Source organism: Larimichthys crocea, unplaced genomic scaffold (assembly GCF_000972845.2).
Source record: "Larimichthys crocea isolate SSNF unplaced genomic scaffold, L_crocea_2.0 scaffold269, whole genome shotgun sequence".
Taxonomy (NCBI): Eukaryota; Metazoa; Chordata; class Actinopteri; family Sciaenidae; genus Larimichthys; species Larimichthys crocea.
In genome coordinates this window covers 119,288-128,258 of record NW_020853550.1, presented here as the reverse complement: position 1 = coordinate 128,258, position 8,971 = coordinate 119,288, and positions in this window count along the sequence as shown.

Sequence of the window (8,971 nt, the reverse complement as noted above, 5' to 3'; positions counted from 1 at the left end):
TATGTATAGTGGGATTAGTTTGGGCTCTCTAAATAACATTATAACGAGTACAGAGCCTGCTCTATCTGGAAAGTGTCATCAAATAACTTCTGCTATGGTTTGGTGCTATATAAATAAAATTGAATTAAATAAAATGTAAACACAGTGTCAGCAGTGTTTGCTGAGGTTGAAGCATTATTTTGATGTTTGAAGTGATGATATCAAGACTGTAAGGATGTGTGTTTGAAAGCCACGTCATTTTATTAGCTGATTTTACTCATGTTCAGTTACTGATTTGATTTTTGATTTAAATGTAAATTTTCTGAAAAAGTTAAGTTTTATAAAGCAAACTAATGGCCACATATTAAATTCCTCTAATTACCATTCATAAGCAGTATACATGGTTTATAACACACTGTGTTACTGTCCACAGATATAAGGGCATTATAATTCACAGAAGGAGTTATAGTTATTGACAAACACATTAATAAACATTATATTATATATAATATATATTATAATGTGTTATCAAGAATTTATTAAATGTTTATATGTTAATAAATGACACATAGGTTGACTTAAAGTAAAGGCCCATCTAATAAACTAACACACACACACACACACACACACACACACACACGTTAAATGATTCCCTGGTTTATCAATCATTATCAATCAAAAGCTTAATTTTATACAATGTCCATACTGTAGCAGCTCAAATGGAGGATTAACATGGTTCTTTATAGTCAGTTCAAATATTCAAGATTCTCTCTTTGGCAGCAAGTGTATCGTAGGTAATTAATTAGTTAATTAATTCACAGTAAGTCACGACATTTAATTAAGTCGGTAAGGGTAAACCATACCTAGTGAACCAGATCAACCAGAACAAAAAGACCAGTATATAATCAAACACACCAAGAGGAAAAGAATCAGCTTGAGAAGTGCTGTAATTATTTCTTTCTGTCAGCAGATGGAGGAGTTTCATAAGGAATAATGCAGCAATATAAAGCATCAACACAGTGACAGTCAAGTCAAAATGAGTGGCTGACTGAACAGAAGTGTTAGAACAGAATGTATGCAGGTATGTATCATACATATCATACAGTCATTGTGTAATACAACAGACTTTGATTGGCTGTAGGTCTGTCTTATATTATTCTGAAGGTTTCTCATAACATTTCTACGGACAGAAAGTATTTCTCAAAGGTATTGATAAAAGGATATAATATTTAAAGGTCCAGTGTGTAACACTTAGGATCTTCTATTTACTTCTATTTATTTTAGTATGGAATATAATTAGAATGCTGTGGGTCAGTCTTCCATGAATGTTTCTACAGTAGCCCAGGATGGATAAACCAAACACTGGCTCTAGATAGAGCCTTTCACATTTTTCATGTGTCTCACAGCCACCATGGTTTCTCCTTCATGCTAGGAAGGAGAGGGAAAGATGAGGGGTTACAGCAACTACACTACTAGATGCCACCATAGACTGTATAAAACATGGATGTAGTCACTGTGATGTCACCCACAGGTTTCTGAAGAGCCATTGTAAAGCTCTGATTGTAGTGGCAGTCCTGCCTCTGTTGGTGTCCTTACTTATCCATAAATGGGTGGAGGTGAGATAGGATTAATGAAGCCCAGTCTTTTTTGTCTCTTTTTCTGTCCCACTCTGTGCTTCCCCCAGCAGACAACAGAAGATTGCAGATGCCACCACAGTGTCATAAAAGGATTCTAACCTTCTTGCACAGTCCAAAATGTGGGGATGACTTTGACCCTTCTTGCACAAGACGTCTGTGTTGTCCGACCAATCCAGTTTCAAGGTATCTTTATTATCCCAGAGGGAATAATAAAGTAATGTAAAGTGTTCAAGGAATCTTTATTATCCCTGAAGGGCAATTAAATGTGCGGCCACAGATATAACGCATATACAAACAAAGGTAACAACAACCTGTAAAAGACAAAATAAATACATACATAAAGATTCCACATCTCACACTGTGTTATTAAAAAAGCCTATAGCAGCAGGAACATGGTCTACTTGTTCACCCTCTGTACAGTTGTCATGAACGGGGAAATTAGCTATAGAAACCAAAACTGTTCTTTGTACCAGGCTGTAAACATGTTTATTTCTGCTGTGATGTTGGACATTTTAGTACGATGACGACTGACTCTCTGTAGCCAGCCACAAGTAAACGTTTGAGGAACTGCAGTTTTTGGCACTTCCACATTGGCTTTGTCAGGCCGGGACTCAATAAAGGCCTCAGATGCAGAGTTTGGCAGACAGCTGTTTTATTCAGGTCGACAATATCCTCGACTGAGTTAGGGTTTGAAAAAGGCCTAAACTAGAGGAAACAAAAAAATCACTCCAAAGGAGGAAAAAAACTCTAAACTTCTCTTATTAAAGATTAACAAAATCAAAATCACTCTCAACGAGGAAAAACATAAGGCTATGAAACATTAACTTAAGGCGCTCAAAAACTAGGCTGAAAACACACTAGGCTAAATTCAAAGAAACAAAAGGGCTAGACTAGGAAGTACAACAAAAAATCACTCTTGCGAGGTAGAAAACAAAAGAACACTAGAGCTAAGATGCTGTGACTGTGGGTTATGAAAAAAGGGCTTTGGTGCACGCTACAGGAGACGAAACACTTCGGCACAGGACAAAGGAAGACGCAGACAATATATACACAGGGTAATGGGGAACAGGTGGAAACAATCAAAATAAAACAGGAAATGACAAGACATAACAAAAACCCAACTTGACCTCACCGCGGTGTGACAGGCTTCACTTCACAGCCACAGCGGCTGCTGTTTGGATGCCACTAAATTCTACTCACTGCTCCCTTAACTAATGCTAGAATTCTTCTAGCCCATGTTTGTCAACACATGTTTTCTATAGTTGAACTATTAAATTAAAAGTAATTTCTTTTGGACACATGTACCTGGTATATTTGATATCTTCGTAACATTTTTTCCAATGTCACATGAAATACATTTTAGTTGATGTAGTATCTTAAATTTCTAGTGTCTCTAGTTTCTTTTTTAAGTTAAAATGACACCAAAGAAATACAAGTTTATTGTAACAAACTTAAAATTGTGTGGCTCTATCTACATCTGTTAATGTATGCAAGTGGAGTTTAGCGTCCTGTACGTCCTTTCCCATGACTCTCTTCAAGATTATCAAGATAATTAAGACTGGGTGCTCCTTGGAGCGAATATGAACAATTTCATGCTTTCATTTCTTCAGTATTAGAAATGCAGAATGGCAGCATTACAGTGAAAGCACACAAATGTATAGAAACAATGTGAAAAAGAATGCTTTGTCATATGTTTGTAAGATGAAAAAGGTGAGCTTTGAAGTCATAGCAACATGCTGAACCTCTGCTTAAATGACTCATTCCAGCATAAATACAGTCCGCCTTGTTCTGCAGCTTTGCGGAACACGTGCATAACCAAGCATGAGAAATATCTCAACTGTAGTGACCTGTAGTGAGAGAAAGGCAGCTCATGGATACCGTCTCGCCCAGTGAACTGTTGTTATTGTATCAGCAGATGTTTGGGTGTATTTTAGGCTCAGTGAGTAATTTACATTTACATACTTCTTGCTAAATCACTGCAACAACTAGTTTTAGAGCCATGTGAACACCGGTGGTCTGTCTTTGGTGGACAGATGTGGAGAAATGACGTCAACTTTGAGGGGAAATGGAAATTCACTTAATGTTAAACTGGAATGTGACAACGATTTCTGCAGTGGACTGATGATTGTGATGACTATATCATGTCAATGTTTGAATACAAGTCCTAAAGAGTCTGACTACTAAAGAATTATATAGTCATGGATGAACCTGGCAAGCATAAGTTGGCATCTCCAACACTATTCTCTAAGGCTTGGAACTTTAGTCACTAGAAAAGCAGTGAGCTCTCTGTGTTTGTGTGAGAAAAGACTCAACATTGCATAAATAATGTCTGTCTATGCCAATGAATCCAGTTGGCTTGAAAGAAAAAAGACACTATAATGATGGCTTGAGTGAGTTACAGGGCTCAATTGAGACAGAATCCTAGAACATTGGAGTAACTTACAGTAACGACCCCTGAAAGTCTTGTTCTTTCTGACCTCCAGTGGTTTCACACCTTGCCCTGCTATGGTTGAACCAGGATCAAAGAATTTCAGGACTGCAATGCAGAAAAAGGAAAAATCAGCCAGTTAAAATTAATACAAAATTGAAGATAAAAACAAAAATAAAACAGATACAGATAAAACATATTTTTTGAAAGTGATAAAAAAAGATGTTGTGATGTAAGATTCTGCAGCCTCAGATCCTCAGGCAGGGATTTCCAGAGTGGAGGTGTCTTTAGTCACCTTCATCACATCTTGAGCTGGGCTTTAGTAACAGTCAGCCAACCCTCCCGAAGGATTCAAAAGGGGCCAATCATGGAGCCTTGAGGAACACCACAGGCCAAATAGGCCATAGACGATAAAGCATCTCACACCACTGCCAAAAAAAAAGAAAATCTGTTTTAGGAGACAAAAACCATCTACTGGAGCACACTGCTACAACTCTAAAGTAACAAAGGTGATTTACAACCTTTATAACCTAAAGTTTTGTAGAGCAAATGAAGGCAAAGGCTGAGTTAAATTTACCTACTACATTTGAAATTAATATAATTTGTAATAGATACTAACTGCAGAGTCACTGTGCCTCTGTCCTTGTTAGCTCTTTCTTCCTTCCTGCTGGTTCTCAGGTGTTCTGACTGTGAAAACAGACTTAAAGAGAATCTTTTGTTTAAATAATAACCAGAAGCAGATGAGGCTTGATCACAGTTATATGAGCGATAACAGTTGGGCCAGGGGTGATAAAAATGAACATTCTAACTTAATAGTGGATGGGTTATGTGGGTGGAGGAAATAGGATGATGCTTGTTTACACATGAGGCACAGCAGCGTAACTCCTGAAATGCTGACAGGATGCAATGTCAATAATGTTCTGTCTTCTTCTACACATCTAAAAGGTCACACACACTGCCAAGCTCTTGCTGCCATCTCGTCGTGTGTCGTGTACGCTACTGTTAATGAGGGAGAGTGATTAGACAGCTGGCCTTCTCCAAATCTCTCCCCTGCAGTTGATGCACCATGCCCCCTTCACAGACACATTATATGATAAACATGAATTGCACTGATATAAAGAAAAATGATACCAGTCAACACTATACATACATGTATATTTTTATACAACTCATATGAAAGGTAATATGAATAAAACTATGGCACAGTTTTACTACCTACTACTCAGTATGTCATCTGAATACCTATATCTCTGCCTCTGCATATTCTTTTTAAGGGATGAATTTGTTTTGATTAGGCAGATGTTAACACGTTAGGTATTCCAGTTTCTTGTAGCTCTGTGAATTACAGTTATTTTCAATGTACTGGTCATCGGGCCGAGTACCACAATATGACCCTTACCGGCTAATCTGCTGTTGGGATTGTGTGTGTTATTACAGTAGACAATTTAGTCTAATAGAAATGTTGGCACTTATGAGGTGGATGAATGGTGCAGCTGAACAATATGGCCAGGCTTGAGGAAGTCCTTTGCTCATTGGTAAGCCAAGAGAGGCTGGAGTACAGCTTTTCAGTGCTGGTTCTAACAGCAGCCCAGAACAAGTTGAGTGGCCAAGTGGGTTTTTGCAAGGTTTGTTTTAAATGCATAACATCAACAAGAGTCCAGATGGCACTAAGTTAACGGCTCAGTGTGATTTTTCTCATAGGGAGAACACTTTCATGTTAATGCAATACCCGGGCCCGTTTTACTAACTACTGTATTAATATGCTCAGTCCATGATAGATAACAAATTAGGCTTATCCCCCACAACCAAACATTCCACAGTATGAGAATAGACAAATGCGATGCAGAGTGGGAATGACAGAGGCTCAATTCAACAGTTTGGTAAATATCTTTCCAACTTTACAAGTCAATTCAACTGATTAGCAAGAAAATGATACTTAAGCATTAACATCAAAAAGTTAATTAATGGAGCTTTAATGCTGGTTTTATTTTTGTGTGAGGATCTTATTTCATATCCCTTGAAAAACAAAGGAACAATGCAGTTATTGATTATGAATCAGTAACAGGTGCTCCAAGGACGGGGATCTTAGGTCAACGAGACATTTATTATTTTATGATTCAATACAACAGCTACAAGGCAGCTGTGGCTACAGCAGACAGTGCAGACTGCAGGTCAGTTTTGTTCTTTTGTCAGTGTGAAGTGTGAAGAAACATTGGTTTAATTGCCATAGTAGTCATTTAGATTTTGCATCTGCAACAAAAAAGAATACACAGATGCTGCTTGAAAAGCTGACAACAGGGCAACAGTGAATAAGTGGGCAGCCTGTGTCTCATCATGGCACTTTTGCTGCTGAAGAACTACAGGCTGACTCAGCATGCTCCTCTTTAGCTGATTTTATCATAGTTGTGAACATCCTTTGAAAAGTGAAAAAGACTATTTTTATCAGTCTCTGAAAGTTAGTCAACATCCACAACATGGCCTCAGCGCACATACCCATGACCCACAATTTCAAGGCCTAAAGCCAGTCTGATGTACTAAAAACCATAAATAGGTTCAGACCAACAGCCCAAAGCACTGCTGGGGCTCAGCAGGCTCAGGCCAATTGAAAAACGATAATTGGATGCTGGCCTGTAATTTCCTCCATTAGAAGGCATCTGTTATAGATGTCCATTAGCCAAAGTGTTCTGCCTTCTTTTCTGAGGAAACCAGACCTGTGTTTTCTTACAAGATTGTTGTACTATAAAATGCTGTTTTGTGATGATACATTCGTGTTTTATTCAAATATACTGACTGAGGTGTGGCTGTGGTAAAAACAGGTATCTTCTAGACCAGCTAACAAGCTGCAAACTCATCACACACCACACATTTAGTCTCTGGAACTGATGTGGTCTCGCAGAGTTTCACTTTGACAACACAATATTAGTTTTGTTTAAGGGACATACAGGCAGACCTTTGACTTTAGGGCTGGGCGATATGGCCTAAAAATAAAATAAAATAAAATAAATTCTTTTGATTTTATTTGATTTTTTTTTCCTAAAAACTAGTAACGACAAGGAAATCATTCAAATCAGCTTTGTTTTTATTTGAAAGAAAAAATGATGCATTTTATGAAATTATGAATTTCCCTATTGGGCTTGAAGTGCAAACCTAACTTCAAACAAAAAATAAAAGGTCCCTCTTGATTAAATAACGACGAATTTCCCTATTGGAATTAATGAAGCGCAAATATAACTTTCACCATCACTTTTTGCAAAATAAAGGTGACTCTTGAAAAAATAAAGAAATCTGAACCCTGAAGAAAGACACATTTGTAAACAAAATGAATCATGCTATTTGCATGCTAAATAACAAAACATAAGGTGCTCCTGTAATGTCTTTCAGTGTGTTTTACTCTGTGTTACTGTTGTATAGCGGGGCAGGGCAACTTCAGCAAACTTTCCAGCGGACAGTGGATTGCTCGGTGTCTGCTGCGAACCACTTCCGTACCACTGAGGAGACGGAGCCTTTTTTGGGGACAAAGTTTTCGTCACTCTTATTAGCATGTGCTGCCATGCTGACGTTTTGCTGGTGTAGTGCAGAAAAATGAGTGCCCCCAACGGGAACGGGCATCAGTTGAGAGGAAGTGAGCGTAGGTCTACTCGTAGATATAATATACGGGTCAGCTGGCAGGCACAGCAGAGAGAAATGTTTTTTTTTTACTGTGCAATAGAAATGTCCTGTAGCACAAGTGAAGAGGCTACGGAAAAAGTAACCTGATGTTTCCATAATGTAGGCCAGCTGTCAACAACTGATGAGGGTAGATGCTTTACCTTGCCAGTTTTATTGTTGTTGTTGTTATCCTTGTTGCAATGTGATTTTACACTGCTTTGATTTATACATACAGTTATATTTCAATACCTCAGTATCAATGATATTATGAAGATTATGAAATAAATGCAGAAAAGAATGCAGGACTTTTTCCATGTCACAGTAATTACATAACAAATAATGAGAAATTCTTAGTCTAAATGTCAAATCAATACTTCCATCAATACAGGGACAATTGTGTTGTCAAGGGAAACATTCAGGGCAGTCAGATTATTGTCCAGCAGTAAGATTGCCTTCCCTCGCATGTCAGATACTTTACTACTATAATGTAATAAGGTGAAAGCATGTACTGTATACAATCTAAATAGGAACTAGATGAAATAATCAGTTTCTTATTTGAAATGTTTTTTTCTGTCCATTATTGATAGTAAGAGATGAGGATAAGAGGAATACAGAAAGCCTTGAAGTCACCTGGGTACACACCTCGCAATTAACCAATGACACCATAGGTTAGGCTAATTAATCATAATCCATCAGGCAACTGTTCCCAAGAGACTGAAAATGGATCCACGCATCTACAACGACATTGTGAATTATAAAACAAATGGGACATATCCAGATGAATATTCCAGAAACAAAAAAACAAATTTCTTCGAAAGGCCAACAACTTTGATGTGCAAGGTCAGACTATGTTAGGACATTTATTACACATGCATGGTGCACTCCTCTTCTCCAGCATTAGTAATTGCTGTAGCAAGATTAGGCCCAGAGATGGGCAGTAATGTGTGTATCATTAATTTCTGTTACAATTACTTGAGTAACATTTTAGATGAATTGTACTCTTAAAACGATTTTTAATGCACAATACTTTTTACTTTTACTTGAGTAATATCATTCTTAAGTAACAATACTCACTGTTTTGTTTTAGTTAAAGAGATATTGTTTAAAAACCTGTATTTGCTTTGACTGACTGATTCATTCATGTTCTTATTTGACAAACAAATCAGGCTCCACAAATAAATTACTCCACAGTTACTCAGTACTTGAGTAGTTTTTTTTACCAAATACTTTTTTACTTTTACCCAAGTAATTATTTGCATGATTACTTTTTATTGATACT